This window comes from Triticum urartu, chromosome 7A (genome assembly GCF_056163025.1).
Source record: "Triticum urartu cultivar PI428250 chromosome 7A, HENAU_Tu73, whole genome shotgun sequence".
Classification (NCBI taxonomy): domain Eukaryota; kingdom Viridiplantae; phylum Streptophyta; class Magnoliopsida; order Poales; family Poaceae; genus Triticum; species Triticum urartu.
In genome coordinates, this window is record NC_141879.1 from 401,049,615 (window position 1) to 401,076,818 (window position 27,204).

The 27,204-nt window shown below is 45.9% G+C and overlaps 1 long non-coding RNA gene across 1 annotated transcript; it reads left to right on the top strand.

Annotated features, from left to right (window-relative positions):
• The first annotated feature begins 19,669 nt into the window (after positions 1 to 19,669).
• Positions 19,670 to 22,858, top strand: LOC125521342 (uncharacterized). Its single transcript, XR_015611904.1, has 3 exons — positions 19,670 to 20,047; positions 21,298 to 21,372; positions 22,537 to 22,858. It is a non-coding gene; the product is annotated as an uncharacterized LOC125521342 (long non-coding RNA).
• The last annotated feature ends 4,346 nt before the right edge of the window (positions 22,859 to 27,204 follow it).

Below are 27,204 nucleotides of genomic sequence, written 5' to 3' on the forward strand. Positions count from 1 at the left end.
GCACGCTCGCTCGCCTAGCCCACTCGCCCGCTCCCGTGCCGGCTGCTGCTAGCCGTCGCCTCCTCCGGCGGCGGCGCTCGCCGCGCCGGCGCCGCAGCGCCCGCCTCCAGCCGTGCCACCCGCTACCACTGCCGCTAACCCCGCCCAGGCGCTCGCCCAGCCGCGCCTCCTCTGGCCAAGTCCGGCCATGGAGCCCTCCCTGCCGTGTGCGTGCATGTGTGCACATGCACACTGTAGGTGGTCGTGGTGCCCATGACATGTGGGGCCAACCAAATTAGTTTAGGACTAATTAGGATTTTTTTTAGATTAATTAGGGCCTAGGTAGTCTAATGTTTCCATGACAGAAGGGCCCCACTGTTAATTAAACAAACATGATTAATCTATTAAAGCTAGTGACAAAGACGGGTGGGACCACAATACTATTCACCCTTTGACCAGTCAACTTTTGACGGAGTCAATTCAGTCAATGACCCCACCTGCCAGCCTGATAAGCAACATTCTGGGTACATTCCCTGTGTAGCCATAGCTCTTTTTCTTTTATTTTCGAATTAAGATAAATTCCAAAAATTTCAGAAATTGTTTAAAACTTTGAAGATTAATATAAAATAATCCGTAACTCAGATGGGAAAACTTTGTACATGAAAGTTGCTCAGAACGACGAGACGAATCCGGATACACAGCCCCTTCGTCCGCCACCCATTCCTAGCATAGCGAACACGCAACTTTCCCCCTCCGGTTCATCGGTCCGAAAATGCAAAACATCGGGAATACTTTCCCGGATGTTTCCCTCCTTCACCGGTACCACCTGTCCCTATGTTAGGTCACCCCCAGCACAACGTATTGCCGCATCTTGCTTTGTGTTACATTTGATTGCTCTGTTATTTATTGTGTTCGCCCTTCCTTATTGATTTCCGGTAGACTCCGAGACCGCTGCCGATGTCCGTGTGTTCGACTACATCCAAGACGACCCCTCCTTACCAGAGCAACCAGGCAAGCCCCCCCTTGATCACCAGATATCGCCTATTCTTACCTCTACTGCTTGCATTAGAGTAGTGTAGCATGTTACTGCTTTCCGTAAATGCTATCCTGATGCATAGCCTGTCATTATTGCTACAGTTATTGATACCTTACCTGCAATCCTAAATGCTTAGTATAGGATGCTAGTTTACCATCAGTGGCCCTACATTCTTGTCCGTCTGCCATGCTGTACTAGCGGTCCGTGATCACTCGGGAGGTGATCACGGGTATATACATATATACATATTATATGATACTTGTGGTGACTAAAGTCGGGTCGGCTCGTAGAGTACCCGCGAGTGATTCACGGATTGGGTCCAAAAGGACGTTTGTCCTGACGGCCCTCTGAGTGGATCTTTGTGGAGGACCAAAAGGGTAGGTTGAGACCACCTAGGAGAAAGGTGGGCCTGGCATTGGTCGGCGTCCGTGGTTATTACAAAATAACATGCTTAACAAGATCTGGGTATTTGATTTGAGTCTGGCCATTGGCCTATACGCACTAACCAACTATGCGGGAACAGTTATGGGCACTCGACGTTGTGGTATCAGGCGAAGCCTTCGTGACGTCAGCGACTGAGCAGCGCGCGCCGAGTTGGACTGGAACGCCTGCTCTCGTATAAGGGAGGCTAGGTCTACTCGCTGGCCGCGTTCGCAACGTGCAGGTGTGCAATGGGCGATGGTCCCAGAGCCCTGCGCCATAGGATTTAGACCGGCGTGCTGACCTCTCTGTTGTGCCTAGGTAGGGCTATGATGTGTTGATATTCCGAGGCCGGGCATGCCCCAAAAAAGTGTGTCCGGACAAAGGGGATCGAGCGTGTTGGGAAATGTGGTGCACCCCTGCAGGGAAGTTGAACTATTCAAATAGTCATGTCCCTTGGTAAAAGGACGACCCGGAGTTGTACCTTGACCTTATGACAACTAGAACCGGATACTTAATAAAACACAACCTTCCAAGTGCCAGATACAACCGGTGATCGCTCTCTCACAGGGCGACGAGGGGAGGATCACATATTCCGGCATTCTGCAGTTCAGTCCACATATGATACCCCTTTTCCATTTGATACCAATGCATACATGTGTAGTGTAGCTCCTTGCTTGCGAGTACTTTGGATGAGTACTCACGGTTGCTTTGCTCTCCCTTTTCCCCCTTTCTATACCCAATTGTTGCGACTAGACGATGGAGTCCAGGAGCCAGACGCCACCGTCGACGACGACTCCTACTACACTGGAGGTGCCTACTACTACGTGCAGGCCGCTGACGACGACCAAGAGTAGTTTAGGGGGGTCCCAGGTAGGAGGCATGCGCCTCTTTCAATATGTATCCCAGTTTGTGCTAGCCTTCTTAAGGCAATCTTGTTTAACTTATGTCTGTACTCAGATATTGTTGCTTCGCTGACTCGTCTATGATTGAGCTTTTGTATTCGAGCCCTCGAGGCCCCTGGCTTGTAATATGATGCTTGTATGACTTATTTTATTTGTAGAGTTGTGTTGTGATATCTTCCCGTGAGTCCCTGATCTTGATCGTACACGTTTGCGTGTATGATTAGTGTACGGTCAAATCAGGGGCGTCACAAGTTGGTATCAGAGCCGAATGCCTGTAGGAATCCCCCTTCCACACTCCTTGGCCGAAGTTGAGTGACATTGCAAAACTTTTACTAACATGGCTGTGCGGCTTACGGGCCCACGTCGCCATTGGGTGGTATTAGGATCTTTTATTCCTCGTCTATACTCTGGGACTCTGATCTCTCTTCTATTTGGGTTAAATGAATTTGCTAAACTCTAACATTAGAATCTCGTAACAACTTTCTCCCGGAGAGCCCCTTATTACGATGATCGTCTGCTGCACCAGAAGATTCCGAAGATAATCTCCAATGTTCTCTCGAGACACTTGTGCCCACCGCCTTTGCAAATTCCCTATCATCAATATACCCCTATGGATAGCCACATACACTTGCCATTCATACAATCATTCCCCGTTGATCTTGTTATTACAAGATACCCCGAAATTCTCTCTATTGTTCTGGGTATACTTTGTGCCTACTGCCTTGCAGCTCCTTGCCACATAAATACCCCTACGGATAATTCCTCGCACTTGTCTGCTCATCCCTAGCTATTCATGTGTTTCACAAAAGTACTCAAAATGCCATTCAATTTTTTGGAGATCCTCAGCAGCCCATTGCTCTTGATTTCCTTGCCTTCCTGCATTATGGTTAATTCCATACTTCTAGTAATCTTCGTTTTTACCCCTTGTCTTTATCATTTTAAATCTGTTGATTCAATATGTTGAGGATGCTCGCATTCCTTAGTCGAATTCTAGAATTCATCCTTCCGGCTCAGACGTCATTGTGAACAGGAGCTGGTTCTCGACCAATCAAATTGCCGTCGATTGTACCTCTAAGGCTATTCAACTTAGCCATCCCTAATCAGAGCGTTGCTTCTGATCCCTTGATTTGGAAATCATAATTCCTTTGCATTTGAGCTTTGAGTTAGTCAGTTGTTTCTATAATATGATCTCCTTGCATTCTTTCTTCCTCTGGTTGAGTACCGATGCTCACATCAGATCCCTTGTGGACCACCAGATCCTTTGTTGGATTTTATCCGACAGCCTCCTTCATATTTTATAAGATTGTGAGCCTTTCCTTGGATACATAATGCCTTTGGTAAATTGTATCCTCTGCTTTGTGAACCATGCTCTACTTTCGAACTTGTATTATTTACTCCGAAGTTTGTGGTGTATTTTCCTAAGATGCCCTGATGGGTTGAACCTACGCCTTCCCTAATCCGTGTGAACCCAAAAGATTTCACGGGTCATACTTATCTGGTATTGCACCAGGTAAAAACTTCGAACAACTAATGTCATTTTTGAAATACGAGAGGTGAATGAAAAGTTATGTGTTGAACAAGTGGGAGTCGACCTTGAACTTTGTGTTCATGCCCATGGACACGATGTAGATCCTATCATGGAAGCTTCTTGTAACAATAACTATTTCCTTGGTATAATATCATCTGATATCGGTGAATTGACCCTTTGTAGTCATGGTTCCGACCATGTTCTCCTTTAAATACCATTTCTCATGCAAGTTTAAGCACTTGTTTTCTAAAGAACAATACCCCAGTCCAACCTCTACTTTGGTCTGTCGTCGAGTATTACCCTCTGGTATCTCGAGAATATCACGGAACTACATAACTCCTTATGAGTTTTTCATCTACTATTATTTCTCACCGATTCCAATTTTTCCCCGGGTTCCGAGTTGTTAGATACTTAAGGACACCGATAACGGAATCGAGGCCGCACTGCGATTCAACAAGTATTAGAAATCTTCATTGCTTACAAGTTTAATACTCCATCATGTCATTCTTAGCCTGATCGGCTACATCATTATCGTGCTAATTTTAATTGCGCTACTTGGTCCTTCTTCCCGGAGCACAGATTTCGATGGTGAGCTAATCTTATGTCAATCTTCCTCGTCATATCATTTCTCCTTGAACAGCAAACTTGATTTTGAGTTTGTGTCGTACCCATGGTTCCAATAACCTTTCGCTTCATCATTCCTTTCGCTTGACGTCATCACCGATCGATTATATCCTCATGAAACCTCTCGACAAATGTGTCATGTTCATCATCAACATTCTGAGCTCTTCAAGGATATCGATCGAATTCATGTTGACAACTACCATCCTTGCCCCTCGATGATTTGTGTTATCATCGACCACATCCTTGTCTTCCCTCAACACAAATGTGTTCATGTTTTGGATTGAATCTTGAGTCCCTTGCTATCCAGCATATGTTCTTCTTTACCTTGGAGTATTACCATCTTTTATGTCAAGAATGTTGTGAGAATTGCTCCACCTCTTAAGAATTCTTGGTATAGTGATACTTCTCACCATCACCATTCTTTCTTGTGTTGTTTCTAACCGGGATACCAACAGGTGAACGGTGCTGTTTGGATTCTGCCCTTCTATTAACCCTATTGCTTTGGAGTTAATGATCAACATTACATCCTTAGGCCATTGAATATCGAATCATCATTCTAACATTGACCATACTACCTAAGCCCATATTTTGGGTGCACCTTTTAGCCAATGTTTAATTGAGTATTTTTTTTCTCTAACATACATTATTATATCATTTGATCCGACAAATGTTATCCCCTTGTTCACATAAGTGTGGAAATCCATCTTTTGAAAATCTCAATGAATATTCGCTGAGTCAATCAGCCACCTCCTCACCTCTCCTTCATTTAATGATGAACTATTGTTTCAGAACTCGCTTCCATAGTTCATTTCCCGAGGATCTTAGAATGTCCTCTCGTCAATTTGTGTTGCACTTTTTCTTCTCATGCATCCCGAGTCTGTGGTATCCTGGCGCCAATCAGAACTGGATCTCGGTCAGATATAATGGTTGGAACCTATTTTCAAGAGTTATAACATGGTCTTTATATGACCCAGTTAGATGATGTCATGCCTAACACACCTGACCGGAGGACCTATTTCTATAGTTTCCTTTTTAGTAAGGTTATCCATTCTTCCATGAGGAAAGTGTAAGACTTATTCTATAAGTTATTCCTGATGGATCCTTTGTGTTTCCAAAGTCTGATCTTCACCTGTTGACCATGTCCATGCTATCTCGAAGCATGTCTGTGGTACTCCGATTTTCAATAAGAGCATTGAAAGCGCAATGCTAAGTTTTCTTTAACCATTATCCAAACACCGTTGTATGGGTAAGGCAATGAAAATTCCTCTCCCATTACCTAAATGGTTTTCTACTTTCTATCCTGTCTTGGATATCGTGCTCTGCTTGTTCTTGGGAAGGAACCCCTGGAATATGTGTTTTAACACATTTTCCTTTCCATTGTTCTGTTAATTTGATAATCACATTTTCCTTTCCATTGTTTTGTTTAACCTTTCTTGTAATCTACTTAACTAAGCAGTGATAATTCCCTGCTTATGCGAGCACCTCATTGTGCCACTCTGTCAGTAAGGCCCTGTTACTATTGTTGTTGACATTCCGGTAACCACCTGTAACGCCCTCGATGCGGCTATATCTCCCACGTGTCGAAGCACGACTTAGAGGCATAACCGCATTGAAAGCAATGTCGCAAGTGAGGTAATCTTCACACAACCCATGTAATAAATAAGGGAAAAAGATACATAGTTGGCTTACAATCGCCACTTCACACAATACATGAATAAAGCATTACATCATCCAGATACAATCAAGGTCCGGCTACGGAACCAAAATAAAAGAAGACTACCCCAAATTCTACAAAGATCCCCGATCATCCCAACTGGGCTCCACTACTGATCAACTGAAAAACGGAACACCAAAACGAACACAATCTTCATCGAGCTCCTCCTTGAGCTCGGTTGCGTCACCTGTACAGTTCATCAACACCTGCAAACTGGTTTTGGAAGTATCTTTGAGTCACAGGGACTCAGCAATCTCACACCCTCGCGATCAAGACTATTTAAGCTTATAGGTAAGGTAAAGGTATGAGGTGGAGCTGCAGCAAGCGACTAGCATATATGGTGGCTAACCTATACGCAAAAGAGAGCGAGAAGAGAAGGCAAAAGCACAGTCGAGAATATATGATCAAGAAGTGATCCTAGAGAAACCAACATCAAGCATAACTCCAACACCGTCTTCACTTCCCGGACCCTGCCAAGAGACCATCACGGTTACACACGCGGTTGATGCATTTTATTTAAGATAAGTTTCAGGTTTTCTACAACCGGACATTAACAAATTCCCATCTGCCCATTACTGCGGGAACGGCTTTCGAAAGTTCAATCCCTGCAGGGGTGTCCCAACTTAGCCCATCACAAGCTCTCACGGTCAACGAAGGATATTCCTTCTCCCAAGACAGTCCGATCAGACTCGGCATCCTGGTTACAAGACATCCTCGACAATGGTAAAATAAGTCCAGCAAGACCACCCGCTGTGCCGACAAATCCCGATAGGAGCTGCACATATCTCGTTCTCAGGGCACACCGGATAAGCTAAAGCGTACGGGAGCCAACGTAACCCAAGTTGCCAAGGGACGGCCCCGCACGGTGCTCTGGGTTGGACCAACACTTAGACAAGCACTGGCCCGGGGGTATAAAACAAAGATGACCCTCGGGATGCGCGACTCCCAAGGGAAAAAGGGTAGGTGGCGAATGGTAAAACCAAGGTTGGGCCTTGCTAGTGGAGTTTTATTCAAAGCGAACTGTCAAGGGGTTCCCATTATAACCCAACCGTGTAAGGAACGCAAAATCCAGGAACATAACACCGATATGACGGAAACTAGGGCGGCAAGAGTGGAACAAAACGCCAGGCATAAGGCCGAGCCTTCCACCCTTTACCAAGTATATAGATGCATTAATTAATTAAGAGATATTGTGATATCCCAACAATAATATCCATGTTCCAACAAGGAACAAACTCCAATCTTCACCTGCAACTAACAACGCTATAAGAGGGGCTCAGCAAAGCGGTAACATAGCCAAACAACAGTTTGCTAGGACAAGGTGGGTTAGAGGCTTGGCTCAACAATATGGGAGGCATGATAAGCAAGTGGTAGGTATCGCAGCATAGGCATAGCAAAAGAGCGAGCAACTAGCAAGCAAAGATAGAAGTGATTTCGAGGGTATGGTCATCTTGCCTGAAATCCCGCAAGGAAGAAGAACGAGTCCATGAAGAAGACAAACAAACGTGGATGAACGGATCCTCACAAACACGACGTTATCGGAACCAACCCGAAGAAGCAACACCGGAAAGAAGCAAACAATCATGGTAAACAACCATCACCTAAACATGGCATGATGCACAACAAGTATGATGCATGTTCGGATTAAAGAGGCATGGCATGGCAAAGTGCACAAGCAATCCTACAAGTTAAGTGGAGCTCAATATGCAACGAGTTGCATATTGACGGAACACCACATTAATTATTTAGTTCTCTCCCGGTTAGGTACTCAACAAATTTAAATGTTGGTTAAAATGGCAAGAGGTGAAGCATAACAAAACTATACTATCTAAACAATTTAAATGGGGCCGGATATAAGAAATAACGAATCCGGTAAATCCCCATATGCCTTAGTAATTTGTTGCAACAACAATTTAAACGTTTTAATTGTTGTTATCATGATGCGAATGACATGAACAAGTTTTATGCAATTTTTATTAAAAGTTGATAAGAGCATTATGAAGCATTTTGTCACCGTGGTGGAAAGGAAAGGGGTGCCACGGCAATGATAACGAAAACGATGCCATGGCAGCATTCTGGTTCCGGTACTCGATTGAGATACCGATGCAAAGGGGTAGTGTGCGAAACGTGACATGCAAGGATGGTGGGGTGATCTCGGATACCGAGTTCCCACATGTCGGTGGCAAAGCAAAAATAGGGGTGACGTGCATCGACAATTCAAGCACGGAGCAAGCACGAGCATCTCATACATCACACATGCATTCGTTCACGGGCGGTCGTCTCGGGGTTATACCTTCGAAGCGAGCATTATCGGAACGGATCGAGTTCGGCGGTAGGGGTACACGTGTCGAAGGGGAAGTAGTTGTTCATGGGGTCGTCGTGGGAAGTAGCGGTTCACGCGACAGTAGTTGAACTTGACAGTTCCGTTACACAGGTCTTCGGCAATGGTAGTGGTACCCATTTTGTAGTCGTGCACATTCCGTAGATGTTCAAGGTCACGGCGAGGATCTTGACGTCCACGGGGTCGATGGTAGGGTGCACATTTCGTAGGTGAACTTGACGGGTCCGAGGGCTCCGGCCATCGGGGAACTTGGTGACCTCCACGGGATCAGCAGTTGTACATGGTCTTCGCGTTGTAGTTTGACTTGGCGATTCCAAAGCGTTCATCGATAGTAGAACTTGGCGGCCCGGACGGTCGTCGTGGTACTTAACGTAATCCACGCAAACGGAGCTTGTCCAAGCATCGATCTTGACGAAGACATACTTGACGAGTTACCTGAACGCGTTAGTCCTCGGACTTGGGCTCCGGAGACGGTGTCGTGGTGGACCTGCAGCAACAGCCTCCGCAAGGGCGTTGGGGAAGGAGACGGTCACGATAGAAGACGAAAACAAGGAGCAGCAGTGCGAGGAAGGCCATGAGGGGCGTCGTGGTTGAAGGCCTGAGGTGGTTGCGGCCAGATCAGCGTCGAGTCAGGGTGCTTGACTCACCCGAGTCAACATGGGCGCACGCATCTATGAACGAAGCAGCCATCAGCGGCTGGAGCAGGGGAGTCACCGCGAGGTGGAGGGGAAGCTGCAGCAAGGCACGGTTGTGCTTGGGGCGCCGCCGGCGGCCTCAGTGAGGAGAAGCGGGGCGCGACGAACGAGCGAGGATGGGAGAAACAAGGTCGGTCTCTGGAGGAAGGAGGTCATGGCAGAGGAGGGCGGCGTGGAGGTTCGGCGAGGGAGGAGAAGCAGGGCGCGGTGCCATGGCGGAAACAGCAGCGAGGAGAGGCAGAGGCGGCAAGGCAGTGGAGGTCGCCAGCAGAGGAAACGAGCGCGGGGGAGCGGGACGGCGCCAGAGGAGGGCAAAGTGGTGGTGCAAGGTGAGGAAGAAGGGCTCCTGCGTGCGAGGGGAAGGGGTCGAGCGGGATCAGGCGAGAGGAGGGATCGAGCGAGGGACTCCTGGCAGCGGAGGGAGAGCGATGGGATCGGGAAGAGGTTCGAGGGGAGATGTGCGCGGGGCTGTTGGCGGCGCTAGAGGAGGAGACGAGGGAGAGTGGGGGTTGGTCTAGGGTTAGAGTAGATAGGTGGGCCAGCTGGATGGGCCTAAGTGGCAAATGGGCGTGCGCTGGAGGTTGGGCCAGCCTGGGCTATCTCTCTTCTCTCTCTCTCTCTCATATTTCCTTTAGCAGAAAAGAATTGGAGAGATGAAAAGAAAGAGAGGGATAGGAAAAGAATTAGCGCACGCAAATAATATTCCCGGACTCGCAAAAATACGCTGGTTCCAAGAAAAATAGGAGAGGCATGATCGCAAGGATTTAATTCAAAATCATTTGAATTTAATTCAAATGGTTTGAACAAGGGCTTGGAATTAGTGGTGTCCAAAAATGTTAAGGTTTTAGGAGGAGCCTCGAGAAAAGAGATGAGAGATATTGGCAAGGTTTGAAGGTCAAAATCGAAGAGGAATAGACATGGGAATTATTTTGCACGTGTGTTACGATGATTCCAAATTAATGGAATATTTATAATAGCTCCCTAAATATTAGGAGGATAAAGTTATAAAGAGAAGTCACTCTTCCCTCGATTTAAATGGATCGAAGATCCACACAAATTATTTAGTTGAGATGCAAAAGATTTATGACATGATGCAATGCACATGATGCAAAGATGAATACAACAAACGAAACAAATCACACAACGAAACCCGGAAACCCTGGAAGGCATCTGAAGCTCCGGTCTCGGGGCATCACAACACTCCACCACTACAAGAGGGTCTCGTCCCGAGATCTAGAATGGCACCGAAGGGAAAAGGAAGAGGAAGATAAGAGGTAAAACTAAGTTGCTTGTTGACAAATGAGTGAAACCAAAGAACCTTGAGAGGTTGAACAAATTGAAAAGAAGAAAACAACGGAGATTAAAAAAGTTGAAAACACTCCGTTAGAAAAGAGGAACAAGGAAGAACAAATTCAGAAAGCACTCCGGTTGAGAAGCGATGCAAGACTTGCTAAGGCGAAAAGATCTTGCGCAGAGGGCACAACACTCCGGTTAAATGGATGAGCACGAAAAGAACATGATCTTTGACAAAACGAGATGATGGTTGAATATAGCAACAATACCATGCCTCCGGGATGAATGGAAAACTAGATGGTTGGAAAGAGAAAAAAACAGAGAATAGGAATGGCAACTCTCACAATTAAAATTGAAGGAGCATGCTTACGAAGAAAAGGTTGAATGGAGTTGTTGGAAAACCAACAACGAAAAGAGCAGGCTTGTTGAGGGCTTATGGAAAACATCTCAAAACTGAGGTGAAATTCTGCCACTAACAAAAACAAGATTGGGTAGATAAGAACAAGGAGACGAGAAAACTTATTTCACCGGGAGGATAAATGAAGAACTTGGGTCCTTTATGAGCACCATAAATAGCAACAATCCTTAGGGAAGGATTTAGGTGAAATATAACCCAAGATAACTCCAATGACGAGATTGATGGATTTAAAATATCTCATTCTTGATAACTTGTGAATCAAGAAACACGAAGGAAAATTATCAAAATTGACATAACACCACCTCAAAAGATAAGATAGAACGAATTGGACTTTGGGATGCAAGATGAATAATGCTTGAACTCCTATGAAAAGAATCTTGATGAGCACTTCGAGAAGGAATTAAAACATTGGTGAACCATCATGTAGAGCCTCCATGAAGAACTCCGGTAATAAAATGATTGATCAAATGAAAGGAAAAAGAAGTTGAAAACACAAGGTGAATCCTTGTAACGATTTCGATGAATCTCCGTGGTGATATAATTGCGAGAGCTTGGAACTCTGGGAAAGAAAGATAAAGCATCTGAAACCGAGAATGTGATATGATGAACCATGCCGGAAAGCAGGAAATTAGATCACTTGGATGAAACAAGAATAAGAATTATGTTATGCGTATCCTTCACCAATTTAGATTGATGACAAACAACGGATTTGACATACTACTTATTCTCGCTAAAAAGGATTAAGGTAGATATAGCGCAAACTTGGGAAAACCTTCAACGAACCACCTGTAGAATTTGAAAGAATGAAAGAATTGATATGATAACCAAGGAAGAGAGATCTTGAACAAACCACCGTAAGAATTGAAAACGGTTGAAGAAAAGATAAGGAGACACCGGGAAAAATTAGAAAATGAATGGAAATACTTAACAGGATTTAGATACCAGAGAACGAAGAGAACACGAGCTGATTAGAGGATATTTCATCGATGCACCGGTAAGATTTCAAGAATGAAAGCTGAAAGCTGAGAATGAATAAATCTGAGATAATGGCCTTTGGGTGAAACAAACTGAAAAGAGTCCTGAATTGCTCCGGATGGATGAAAAGAATTCCCACAATCAAAACAATTATGAGAGGATGGCCTCAAACTAGAACCACGAATCTTTGAGAGAACAGATAAGATATGGAGGAAAAACTCTTCTTCGATCTTCAAAATTCGAGAATGACAACGAGAAACACCACCATGAATAGTTGAGATACTCCGGAAGAATCAAAAGCGAAGAGGTTGAGCCAACGATGAAAATAGTGTGAAAGATCTTGGAGAAGGCATTTGACTGATGAAGAATCATTCTTACGTCAAACTTTGAAAGAATTTGAGAATAACTCCGGGAAGATTAGAAGAGTCAGGTAAGATCCTGGGAAAAAACCTGTGGGTTAGGGCCCTCTCAAGAGAAACACCGTTGAAATGATTGCTTGAAAAGGAGAATGCACCGGTCGAATATAAATGACTTGAATGAGATACCATCCTCGAAAGAGCGTGAACGAAAGCAGAATGTAAGCACGAATCTTCTGAGATATCTTCGACGCTCTGGAACAAATGAATAGTGAGGAGTGGATGATTACGAGGTGCACCGGTATGATAAAACATTTGACACAAGGAAAGGGATATGATCAACAAAGCTTGAATTGGTTCCACCTGAGAAGAAAGAGAATGAAAAATGATGAACTTGAGGTTCCGTTAGGATCTTCATAAGAATCACCGGTAAGGACATTGATTGAAAAGAAAGAAGAGGCTTCACATGAATAAGATGGGTAGTTGATTAAATCTTAGTCCTTGACGAAACAAGGGTGGGCGGGTGGGAAAAATAAAAACAACTTGGAGACGGATGAAACAGACACCGTTGAGAAGAACCGATACTTGATCTTGCGGATGTTGAAAAGATCGGATCCACTTGAAGAGAAACACGCCGGTAAAAAGGATTGACATGACAATCTAGATTATCATGAAGGATTAGTATTCGCATCGGAGTATGAGAACAACATTTGGGGATGGTATGGAATCAACACTTGACATCGAAGCAACTCGAATACCACAACTCAAAACAAAACAAAGGATCGGCTTGCGAAATAAGCCAGAACAAACATATGATAGAGATTTCGTCCGAAGTTTTCATGGTGGGGCCTACACGGGCTCGATCGTACAGCACCATCATATACAAGGCAGTGCACATGACATACGAAGCGTCCCCGAGTCAGCATAGCGAAGGACTCTTTAAGACACAACGAGACCACTGTAAAACCAACCGTGGATAGGTGGACCACTAGACGTCGAACCCCAATTTCATATCATACATCTGTCGGAAAGATATCCTAAGAGCTACTTGAATTCCCACTTATAAACTCCCGAAATTTTCCGGTTATGCAATCAAGTGTTGGGGATACAGGGGAAGCATAATATCTCACCCAAACTAATAAGTCCTACATCCAGCTGTATCCATCCTTCAACACATAACCAAGAAACCTTCGGAAATCGTTTACCTCCACCTTCGAAAAGCATCCGTTATACGAGTTATGGCAATACTCCCGAACTCCCGCCCCAGTACTGGGTGGCATCAAGGTTATCTCACCAACAACTGGATAAAAGAGATTTTCGATGTCGGCGAAACTCAGGTATTCCAGAACTACAACGATAAAATTGTGATGACAACACCTCGGAGCTCAACTCCCCAGGACACTGCCACAACCCCTAAATGACAGGAGGCACCAAGAACAATGTTCTCGTCACAAAACCATCGGAACGATTCCAAGATACCTGCGTGATCCTAAAAAAAATTTAGTGAAATTTGAGAAGAGAAGAGTCAAAACTCTACGCCAGGATGCCTCACCAGAGCGACGAAGGGACTGAGGGGTAAAAAGAATTCCTAACTCTCCGATATATATAATCCTAAATGACTCAAAACATTTTTCTAGACTCAACAACGCCAGCGATTCGATCAAGCAGGGGGCTCCTAAAGTCGGGGAAGGCTCTAATTACCAACTTGTAACACCCTCGATGCGGCTATATCTCCCACGTGTCGAAGCACGACTTAGAGGCATAACCGCATTGAAAGCAATGTCGCAAGTGAGGTAATCTTCACACAACCCATGTAATACATAAGGGAAAAAGATACATAGTTGGCTTACAATCGCCACTTCACACAATACATGAATAAAGCATTACATCATCCAGATACAATCGAGGTCCGGCTACGGAACCAAAATAAAAGAAGACTACCCCAAATGCTACACAGATCCCCGATCGTCCCAACTGGGCTCCACTACTGATCAACTGAAAAACGGAACACCAAAACGAACACGATCTTCATCGAGCTCCTCCTTGAGCTCGGTTGCGTCACCTGTACAGTTCATCGACACCTGCAAACTGGTTTTGGAAGTATTTGTGAGTCACGGGGACTCAGCAATCTCACACCCTCACGATCAATACTATTTAAGCTTATAGGTTAGGTAAAGGTATGAGGTGGAGCTGCAGCAAGCGACTAGCATATATGGTGGCTAGCCTATATGCAAAAGAGAGCGAGAAGAGAAGGCAAAAGCACGGTCGAGAATCTATGATCAAGAAGTGATCCTAGAGCAACCAACGTCAAGCATAACTCCAACACTGTGTTCACTTCCCGGACCCCGCCGAGAAGAAACCATCACGGTTACACACGCGGTTGATGCATTTTATTTAAGATAAGTTTCAGGTTTTCTACAACCGGACATTAACAAATTCCCATCTGCCCATAACCGCGGGCATGGCTTTCGAAAGTTCAATCCCTACAGGGGTGTCCCAACTTAGCCCATCACAGGCTCTCACAGTCAACGAAGGATATTCCTTCTCCCAAGACAGCCCGATCAGACTCGGCATCCCGGTTACAAGACATCCTCGACAATGGTAAAACAAGTCCAGCAAGACCACCCGCTGTGCCGACAAATCCCTATAGGAGCTGCACATATCTCGTTCTCAGGGCTCACCGGATAAGCTAAGCGTACGGGAGCCAACGTAACCCAAGTTGCCAAGGGACGGCCCCGCATGGTGCTCTGGGTTGGACCAACACTTAGACAAGCACTGGCCCGGCGGTATAAAATAAAGATGACCCTCGGGATGCGCGACTCCCAAGGGAAAAAGGCTAGGTGGCGAAAGGTAAAACCAAGGTTGGGCCTTGCTAGTGGAGTTTTATTCAAAGCAAACTGTCAAGGGGTTCCCATTATAAACCAACTGTGTAAGAACACAAAATCCGGGAACATAACACCGATATGACGGAAACTAGGGCGGCAAGAGTGGAACAAAACACCAGGCATAAGGCCGAGCCTTCCACTCTTTACCAAGTATATAGATGCATTAATTAATTAAGAGATATTGTGATATCCCAACAATAATATCCATGTTCCAACAAGGAACAAACTCCAATCTTCACCTGCAACTAACAACGCTATAAGAGGGGTTGAGCAAAGCGGTATCATAGCCAAACAACGGTTTGCTAGGACAAGGTGGGTTAGAGGCTTGGCTCAACAATATGGGAGGCATGATAAGCAAGTGGTAGGTATCGCAGCATAGGCATAGCAAAAGAGCGAGCAACTAGCAAGCAAAGATAGAAGTGATTTCGAGGGTATGGTCATCTTGCCTGAAGTCCCGCAAGGAAGAAGAACGAGTCCATGAAGAAGACAAACGAACGTCGATGATTGGATCCTCACAAACACGACGTTATCGGAACCAACCCGAAGAAGCAACACCGGAAAGAAGCAAACAATCATGGTAAACAACCATCACCTAAACATGGCATGATGCACAACAAGTATGATGCATGTCTGGATTAAAGAGGCATGGCATGGCAAAGTGCACAAGCAATCCTACAAATTAAGTGCAGCTCAATATGCAATGAGTTGCATATTGACGGAACACCACATTTATTATTTAGTTCTCTCCCGATTAGGTACTCAACAAATTTAAATGTTGGTTAACATGGCAAGAGGTGAAGCATAACAAAACTATACTATCTAAACAATTTAAATGGGGCCGGATATAACAAATAACGAATCCGGTAAATCCCCATATGCCTTAGTAATTTGTTGCAACAACAATTTAAACGTTTTAATTGTTGTTATCATGATGCGGATGACATGAACAAGTTTTATGCAATTTTTATTAAAAGTTGATAAGAGTATTATGAAGCATTTTGTCACCATGGTGGAAAGGAAAGGGGTGCCACGGCAACGATAACGAAAACGGTGCCATGGCAGCGTTCCGGTTCCGGTACTCGATTGAGATACCGATGCAAAGGGGAAGTGTGCGGAACGTGACATGCAAGGCTGGTGGGGTGATCTCGGATACCGAGTTCCCACATGTCGGTGGCAAGGCAAAAAGAGGGGCGACGTGCATCGACAATTCGAGCACGGAGCAAGCACGAGCATCTCATACATCACACATGCATTCGTTCACGGACGGTCGTCTCGGGGTTATACCTTCGAAGCAAGCATTATCGGAACGGATCGAGTTCGGCGGTAGGGGTACACGTGTCGAAGGGGAAGTAGTTGTTCACAGGGTCATCGTGGGAAGTAGCGGTTCACGTGACGTTAGTTGAACTTGACGGTTCCGTTACACAGGTCTTCGGCAACGGTAGTGGTACCCATTTTGTAGTCGTGCACATTCCTTAGATGTTTGAGGTCACGGCGAGGATCTTGACGTCCACGGTCGACGATAGGGTGCACGTTTCGTAGGCGAACTTGACGGATCCGAGGGCTCCAGCCATTGGGGTACTTGGTGACCTCCACGGGATCAGTAGTTGTACATGGTCTTCGCGTTGTAGTTTGACTTGGCGATTCCAAAGCGTTCATCGATAGTAGAACTTGGCGGCCTCGACGGTCGTCGTGGTACTTGATGTAATCCATGCAAACGGAGCTTGTCCAAGCATCGATCTTGACGAAGATGTACTTGACGAGTTACCCAAACGCATTAGTCCTTGGACTTGGGCTCTGGAGACGGTGTCGTGGTGGACCTGAAGCAACAGCCTCCGCAAGGGCGTTAGGGAAGGAGACGGTCGCGACAGAAGACGAAAACAAGGAGCAGCAGTGCGAGGAGGGCCATGCCGGGCATCGTGGTTGAAGGCCTGAGGTGGTTGCGGCCAGAGCAGCGTCGAGTCAGGGTGCTTGATTCACCCGAGTCAACGTGGGCGCGCGCATCTATGGACGAAGCAGCCATCAGCGGCTGGAGCAGGGGAGTCGCCGCGAGGGGGAGGAGAAGCTGCAGTAGGGTGCAGTTGTGCTTGGGGCGCCGGCGGCGGCCTCAGTAAGGAGAAGAGGGGCGCGACGAATGAGCGAGGATGGGAGAAACAAGGTCGGTCTCTGGAGGAAGGAGGTCATGGCAGAGGAGGGTGGCATGGAGGTTCGGCGAGGGAGGAGAAGCAGGGCGCGGTGCCATGGCGGAAACAGCAGTGAGGAGAGGCAGAGGCGGCAAGGCAGTGGAGGTCGCCGGCAGAGGAAACGAGCGCGGGGGAGCGGGACGGCACCAGAGGAGGGCGAAGTGGCGGCGCGAGGTGAGCAAGAAGGGCTCCTGCGTGTGAGGGGAAGGGGTCGAGCGGGATCGGGTGAGAGGAGGGGTCGAGCGAGGGACTCCTGGTAGCGGAGGGAGAGCGATGGGATCGGGAAGAGGTTCGAGGGGAGATGTGCGCGGGGCTGTTGGCGGTGCTAGAGGAGGAGACGAGGGAGAGTGGGGGTTGGGCTAGGGTTAGAGCAGATAGGTGGGCCGGCTGGATGGGCCTCAGTGGCAAATGGGCATGCGCTGGAGGTTGGGCCGGCCTGGGCTATCTCTCTTCTCTCTCTCTCTCTCATATTTCCTTTAGCAGAAAAGAATTGGAGAGACGAAAAGAAAGAGAGGGATAGGAAAAGAATTAGTGCACGCAAATAATATTCGCGGACTCGCAAAAATGCGCTGGTTCCAAGAAAAATAGGAGAGGCATGATCGCAAGGATTTAATTCAAAATCATTTGAATTTAATTCAAATGGTTTGAACAAGGGCTAGGAATTAGAGGTGTCCAAAAATGTTGAGGTTTTAGGAGGAGCCTCGAGAAAAGAGATGAGAGATATTGGCAAGTTTTGAAGGTCAAAATCGAAGAGGAATAGACATGGAAATTATTTTGCACGTGTGTTACGATGATTCCAAATTAATGGAATATTTATAATAGCTCCCTAAATATTAGGAGGATAAGGTTATAAAGAGAAGTCACTCTTCCCTCGATTTAAATGGATCGAAGATCCACACAAATTATTTAGTTGAGATGCAAAAGATTTATGACATGATGCAATGCACATGATGCAAAGATGAATGCAACAGAGGAAACAAATCACACAATGAAACCCGGAAACCCTGGAAGGCATCTGAAGCTCCGGTCTTGGGGCGTCACACCACCGATGGATGGGAACTTTGCCAATTGGTCTGCCTCGTTCAACGAGCTGGAAAATGGTTCCCTTCATCCCTCGCCCTTGGTACCGATGATGTCGCCGACATAACTGACATGCTATCCTTTGACATGCCTGGCTTAGATGATCGTGCAGGATGTCAGTGCCCTTAGTACATTTAACCCACATGGTGGGCCCATAACCCATAGGTTCCAGGATCAAAACCTGACTCGCCTGTACCCCCCTGTTCCCAAGGTTGTCCCTCACACGTGACCTCGTATGTAATTCATGAGCCACTTTTCAAGAGATCGTCAATTCTGGTATCAGACACAATACTTATTCCCATAGCACCGAACCCCTTTTACACTTTGTTTCAGGCAATGAACGATTGTCTATCTGTTTGAAAACTTCTTATTGTACCATCTTACTTTCCTCTCGATGTGTTTTATTTGTTCAACTCGAGAGATATTCTTGTCTCATTCATGGGATAGCCCCCAGATGATTACCCATTTTAACATCAAATCATTGTCAAGCTGCCCCTTACCTATTCGTAAGTACGATGGAATTCCCTAAGAAGGATGACAGCTTCGTCATGACGCCCTGATGGAGAGAAATGAAGACATCAACGCAATGGACTGACCTCTTCGATAAGAGCAACCAAGACAAGAAGACTCGTTGGAATTTCATAACCAAAACCTTTCCCCCTTACTCCCCCTCTTAAATCTCGGGACGAGATTTCTTGTAGTGGAGGAGATTTGTAACACCCCCGGTGTCATGCTACAATAATCTCATGCCTAATGATGCTATGTCATCATAATTATTATGCTAATCCTCACTTTCAAACCAAACTCAAATCCAAATTCTAATGCCAAGTCAAATTATAATTTTATAAAATAGTAAAACTAAAAATGTTCACACTATTCTATAAATTTCTCCTGGTCATTGCCGTGATGAAACCAACTTCATCCGACTCTCTGTTAAATCCCTAGGAAATTAATAAGTGGACCATCAGCTAATAAAATAACCTTTTCAAAATAAACAATTATTCAGTTAACTGCTTTATAACGCCTAGAATTTGTTCCAACTGGTGGCACCTTTTGCAAAAACATTCGGTAACTAAAAGAATTGCAAAACAGAAACAAAATTAGAAAAAACAAAATTTAAATAAAAGGAAAAGGTAAAGCCCCCCTCTGCCCTGGGCCTTAGGCCACAGGGACAGGCCCGTACGGCCCAACCCACCTCTTCCTTCGGTTGGCTTCCTCTAGCTATAGAGGAAGCCGACCGAGGGCTCATGCCCCTCGCCATCCCCGTTGGACCTATTCGTCGCCCCGCGCCACCAAATCGTCGAGGGGATAAGGACGATTCCCCTCGACCTCGTCGACAACCCCAAGATCTTTTCCCTCTCTCGATCCAGTAGCCACCCGTTGCACCCGTCGCCATGGATCCCTCTGTCCCCGCGCTCAGCGTCGCCTCTGCCGCCTAGGAGCATGTCCGTCTACTTCGCCGTCGTCCGCCTTGTCGTCTTCAACCACCACTCCGAGCTCTACTCCTCCACAACGAACGGATCGAGCAATCTCCCTTCTTTCCATCGACATCGCCATCGCCCGGAACCGCCACTGTCGAGCCCTCCCCGAGCTCGCTTTGCACATCTACAGGGCTTTGGTCAGCCCCTCCTTCATTCCACCCCGTCCCCCTGTCTTCCCGTCGCCGTATGCGCCGTAGCCGCCGCACGTTTACTCCCATGGCCACGCCCGTAACCCCGCTGGCAGCGCCTGTCCGTGCTCCCTCTGGCCGCGGACCCCGCGCCTTCGCCGCGCCCTGTCGTAGCCTGGATGCCCCGCACGCTCGCCCCCGCGAGCCGCCCGCCCATGTGCTGCTGTTGCTGCTGTACCGCGCCCGCGTCGTGCCCTGCAGCTCCCGTGCGCCCGCGCTCGCGCTGCTGAGCCTGCCCCGCTCACATGCCTTGTCCCCTGCCGCGGTTGCCTGCCTCGTGCCACTGTAGCACACTCGCTCGCCTAGCCCACTTGCTCGCTCCCGTTCCGGCTGCTGCTGCTGCTAGCCGCCGCCTCCTCCTGCGCCTGCGCTCGCCGCGCCGGTGCCGCGGTGCCCGCCTCCAGCCATGCCGCCCGCTACCGCTGCTGCTGACCCCGCCCAGGCGTGCCTCCTCTGGCCAAGTCCGGCCATGGAGCCCTCCCTGGCATGTGTGTGCGCGTGTGCACAGGCGCACTGTAGGTGGTCGTGGTGCCCATAACATGTGGGGCCGACCAAATTAGTTTAGGACTAATTAGGATTTTGTTAGATTAATTAGGGCCTAGGTAGTCTAATGTTTCCATGACAGAAGGGCCCCACTATTAATTAAGCAAACATGATTAATCTATTAAAGCCAGTGACAAAGACTTGTGGGACCATAGTACTATTCACCCTTTGACCAGTCAACTTTTGACTGAGTCAATTCAGTCAATGACCCCACCTACCAGCCTGATAAGCAACATTTTGGGTACATTCCCTGTGTAGCCATAGCTCTTTTTCTTTTATTTTCGAATTAAGATAAATTCCAGAAATTCCAGAAATTGTTTAAAACTTTGAAGATTAATATAAAATAATCTGTAACTCGGATGAAAAAACTTTGTACATGAAAGTTGCTCAGAACGACGAGACGAATCTGGATACGCAGCCCATTCGTCCGCCACCCATCCCTAGCATAGTGAACACGCAACTTTCCCCCTCTGATTCATTGGTCCGAAAACGCAAAACATCGGGAATACTTTCCCGGTTGTTTCCCCCCTTCACTGGTACCACCTGTCCCTACGTTAGGTCACCTCTAGCACAACGTATTGCCACATCTTTCTTTGTGTTACATTTGATTGCTCTGTTATTTATTGTGTTCCCCCTCCGTTACTTATTTCCGGTAGACTCCGAGACTGCTGCTGATGTCCGTGTGTTCGACTACATCGAAGATGACCCCTCCTTCCTTCCAGAGCAACCAGGCAAGCCCCCCCCTTGATCACCAGATATCGCCTATTCTTCTCTCTACTACTTGCATTAGAGTAGTGTAGAATGTTACTGCTTTCCATAAATCCTATCCTGATGCATAGCCTGTCATTGTTGCTACAGTTATTGATACCTTACCTGCAATCCTAAATGCCTAGTATAGGATGCTAGTTAACCATCAGTGGCCCTACATTCTTGCCTGTCTTCCATGCTATACTAGCGGGCCGTGATCACTCGGGAGGTGATCACGGGTATATACATATATACATATTATATGATACTTGTGGTGACTACAGTCGGGTCGGCTCGTAGAGTAACCGCGAGTGATTCACGGATTGGGTCTGAAATGACATTTGTCCCGACGGCCCTCTGAGTGGATCTTTGTGGCAGAGCGACGGGGTAGGTTGAGACCACCTAGGAGAGAGGTGGGCCTAGCCCTGGTCGGTGTCTGCGGTTATTACAAAATAACACGCTTAACGAGATCTGGGTATTTGATCTGAGTCTGGCCATTGGCCTATACGCACTAACCAACTACGCGGAAACAGTTATGGGCACACGACGTCGTGGTATCGGCCGAAACCTTCGTGACGTCAGCGACTGAGCGGCGCGTCTCAGGTTGGACTGGAACGCCTGCTCTTGTATAAGGGAGGCTAGGTTTGCTCACCGGTCGCGTTCGCAACGTACAGGTGTGCAATGGGAAATGGGCCCAGACCCCTGCGCCATAGGATTTAGACCGGCGTGCTGACCTCTCTGTTGTACCTTGAGTTGTACCTTGACCTTATGACAACTAGAACGGGATACTTAATAAAACACAACCTTCCAAGTGCCAGATACAACCGGTTATCACTCTCCCATAGGGCGACGAGGGGAGGATCACCGGGTAGGATTATGCTAGGCGATGATAATTGGTGAACTTACCATTTACTCTCTTCAACATACTGCAAGATGGAGGTTGCCAGAAGCGTAGTCTTCGATAGGACTAGCTATCCCTCTCTTATTCCGGCATTCTGCAGTTCAGTCCACATATGATACCATTTTTCCGTTTGATACCAATGCATACATGTGTAGTGTAGATCCTTGCTTGCGAGTATTTTGGATGAGTACTCACGGTTGCTTTGCTCTCCCTTTTCCCCCTTTCTATACCCGATTGTTGCGACCAGGCGATGGAGTCCAGGAGCCAGATGCCACCATCGAGGACGACTCCTACTACACTGGAGGTGCCTACTACTACGTGCAGGCCGCTGACGACGACCAAGAGTAGTTTAGGAGGATCCCAGGCAGGAGGCATGCGCCTGTTTCGATATGTATCCCAGTTTGTGCTAGCCTTCTTAAGGCAATCTTGTTTAACTTATGTCTGTACTCAAATATTGTTGCTTCGCTGACTCGTGTATGATCGAGCTCTTGTATTCGAGCCCTCGAGGCCCCTGACTTGTAATATGATGCTTGTATGACTTATTTTATTTGTAGAGTTGTGTTGTGATATCTTCCCGTGAGTCCCTGATCTTGATCGTACACGTTTGCGTGTATGATTAGTGTACGGTCAAATCGGGGCGTCACACATATACCACCACTGATCCGAATCCATATACCACCACCGCTCCCAGTCCATATACCATCACCAATTCGAGTCCATATACTACCACCGATCCAAGTCCATATACCACCACCAGTCTGAGTTCCACCAGATTCATCTCCGCCGCCAGTCCTAGTCCGAGTCCAGTATTTGTTGCTTTGTTTTTGAGTTCCAGATCACACGATACTTCGAGTCGTGACCAACTCGGACTCCCCAACTTTTGTGCTACCCGCATTAGAAAAATAGTTCCAAACTCAAAAAAACTAAGTCTGGAAAATTTTGGCTAGGCAGTTTTTAGACCATTTGTAGACTTATTCGAAAAAAATTGTTGCGGAGCAAAAAAAGGGGAAAAGTGCAATTTTTTCCCAGAGTGTGCTCCTCCCTTTTTTACGTGCAACGCCGTGATTTTGTTAGTGTTATAGGCTCACGTCTCTAGCACGGTCTATCCTAGGACCAGCACAATACCGTCGTTGAACGTTTATTCAACTTTGCATCTCTGAATTGAGTATTGCTGATCCTTTTTGCTACCATATTATAAGCCTTCCTAGCTCCACATACATCTACGTCGTGTGTTTGACTCTCCCTGGTAATCTCTCTATCCAAGCTTTGAGTGTTTTGACTACAACGGTTGCCGATCACCGCCTGCTGCTGGTTAAGAACTGCTAAGAATTTGAGATTTGCTTGACGGATTTGTGACGCCCCACCACCACCATTTTCTAGTAGTTTGTAGGATCATAATCTTGTGTGTTTCTATTGCTGCTAACCATGGCAAGATCATAAGTCGATGATACTGACTAAGAGAACATGACGAATAAGGAGTTGCCTGATAAATTTCAGCAAATGATGACTGAACAGGTGCAAGATGTGTTGAACAATTTTGAAGAGGCCATGGATAAGATAACTGGCTTTGAGAAGATGTTCGAAACAAAGCTCAACAATAAATTTAATGAACTGCTTGCGCGTCTTCCACAACCACTAACGGCTGCACCTGCCGAACAACAACAACAACAACAACAGCACCAACAACAGCACCAACAACAGCACCAACAACAACAGCACCAACAACAGCACCAACAACACCACCAACAACACCACCACCACCACCACCACCACCACCAACAACAACAACAACAACAACAACAACAACAACAACAACACAACGACTACCTCCATGTCGCGAAACAGGCCTCCGCCGAGCGAGCCGTGTCCCTCTTGAGCCTGGCCAAACTGTTGGTGCTGCTGTTGATACTTCTGTGGCTCCTGCTGCTAATGCGGAGGAGGATTATTATGCGGGAGATTACGAGGATGAGGTTGATCAAGATTAGAACTACGTGCAACCACCAGCACCACAATCACCAGGTCGTCCACATTCAAATAATGGCAATGGTAGGGCTCCCCCTCAGGTACGAGATCATGACCATCTCCTTAAACTGAAATTGAATATTCCACCATTTGAGGGTAGATACGTTCCTGATATATATATTACTTGGGAGTTAGAAACTGAACAACGTTTTACATGTTTACACTATCCCGAGGAGAGACGTGTTCCTGCTGCTGTTTGTGCTTTCACTAGTTTTGCATGTGTTTGGTGGTCTGAACATTGTAGATTATATCCTAGTCCAGCTACTTGGGCTGCTTTGAAAAATGCTATGCGTACTTGCTGGGTTCCACCATATTATCAACGTGAATTACTTCAAAAATTGCAGCATTTGAGACAAGGAAAAAATTCTATAGAAGAATATTATCAGGAATTACAAAATGGTATGATTAGATGTGGTATTGTTGATGATAATGAAGCTATGCTTGCACATTTTATGGGTGGATTAAATAAGGAATATAATAATATCACTCGTTTATTCCATCTTGCTTGAAAAGCTGAACGTGAAGTGTAGGATCGACAAGCATTGGTGTGAACTAACTTTTCTGTAGGTCCACCTTCATCATGGACACCGCGTGCATCCTCTACTTCCACACATTCTACTGCACCGACACCTCCATCAACTGTTACCACCAGCTATGATACAAGGAAGCAGACACAACCACCATTATCTGCCAAGAGCACACCTATCGGTCCTGCACAGAGTTCTTCTTCTTCCATGGCATCAACAGGGCACACAAGTGATATTATTTGTCGCTGTTCTAAGGGAAGAGGACATTTGGCGAGAGAATGCAAATCTCAACCAGTGATGATTGCTACTAAGGATGGTGGGTATGAGTCCGCTAGTGACTATGATGAGGAGACTTTGGCTCTTATTACATGTGAAGTATACGGTGGAGATGATTCTGATCATGAGACGCAATACATGGCTCCTAAAGATGCTGGCAGGTATGAATGTTTACTTGCTCAACATGTTTTGAGTGTGCAGGTCACACAAGCTGAGCAAAATCAGAGGCATAATTTGTTCCATACAAAGTGAGTTGTGAAGGAACGTTCTGTTCGCGTAATCATGGATGGAGGGAGCTGCAACAACTTGGCTAGCATGGAGATGGTGGAGAAGCTATCTCTCACCACAAGACCACATCCACATCCTTACTACATCCAATGGTTCAACAACAATGGCAAGGTTAACGTAACACGTACTGTTCATGTGCATTTTTGTATCTCTACATATGTTGATTATGTTGATTGTGATGTGGTACCCATGCAATCATGTTCCTTATTACTTGGTAGACCATGGCAATTTGATAAACATACTGTACACCATGATAGAAATAATTAGTATACTCTTGTTCATAAGGATAGCCATATTATTTTTCTACCTATGACTCCTGAATCCATTTTGAAAGATGATATTAATAGAGCTAATAAAGCAAAACAGGAGAAAAATAAGAGTGAAAATCAGATTGTGGCAAAAGAATTTAAGCAACAAATGAAACCTAACAATAAACCATCTAGTGTTTCTTCTGAAATTAAATTGAAAAGTGCATGTTTACTCGCCACAAAACCTGATATTGATGAGCAAGATTTCAACAAATCTGTTTGCTATGCTTTTTTGTGCAAAGAGGCATTATTTTCATTCGAGTACATGCCTTCCTCTTTTCCCCCTGATGTCACTAGCATTTTGCAGGAGTTCGCTGACGTCTTCCCACAAGACGTGCCACCGGGATTACCTCATATTCAAGGGATTGAGCATCAAATTGACTTAATTCCCGGTGCATCGCTACCCAACCGTGCACCATATCGTACCAATCCAAAGGAGATGAAGGAGATTATGTGTCAAGTACAGGAGCTGCTCGACAAAGGTTACATACGCAAATCTCTTAATCATTGTGATGTTCCTATTATACTAGTGCCTAGAAAGGATGGTACATCGCATATGTGTGTTTATTGTAGAGGCATTAATAATATTACTATTAGTTATCGTCATCTTATTCCTATGATAGATGATATGCTTGATGAATTGAGTGGATCTACAATTTTCTCCAAAGTTGATTTGCGTAGTGGATACCATCAAATTCGTATGAAATTGGGAGATGAATGGAAAACAACATTTAAAATTAAGTTTGGTTTATATGAGTGTTTAGTCATGCCTTTTGGGTTAATTAATGCACCTAGTACTTTCATGAGACTAATGAACAAAGTTTTATGTGCTTTCATTGGATGATTTGTGGTAGTCTATTTTGATGATATATTGATTTATAGCAGATCTTTGGAGGAACATTTGGAACATTTATGTGCTGTTTTTATTGCTCTACGTGATGCACGTTTGTTTGGTAACCTTGGGAAGTGCACCTTCTGCACCGATCGAGTATCTTTTCTTGGCTATGTTGTTACTCAACAGGGAATTGAAGTTGATAAAGCCAAGATTGAAGCTATTGAGAGTTGGCCGCAGCCTAAAACGGTCACACAAGTGAGGAGTTTTCTTGGCCTCGCTGGATTCTATAGGCGTTTTGTGAGAGATTTCAGCACCATTGCTGCACCTCTCAATGAGCTTACAAAGAAGGATGTGCCTTTTGTTTGGGGTGCCGGACAAGAAGAAGCCTTCACGATATTGAAAGATAAGTTGACACATGCTCCTTTACTCCAACTTCTTGATTTTAATAAGACTTTTGAGCTTGAATGTGATGCTAGTGGAATTGGATTAGGAGGTGTGTTATTACAAGATGGCAAACCTATTGCATACTTTTCTGAAAAATTGAGTGGGCCTCGTCTAAATTATTCTACTTATGACAAAGAATTATATGCTCTTGTTCGGACTTTAGAGACCTGAAAGTAGTGGTTTCAAGATCCCAATGATGCCCTACTACACGTCTG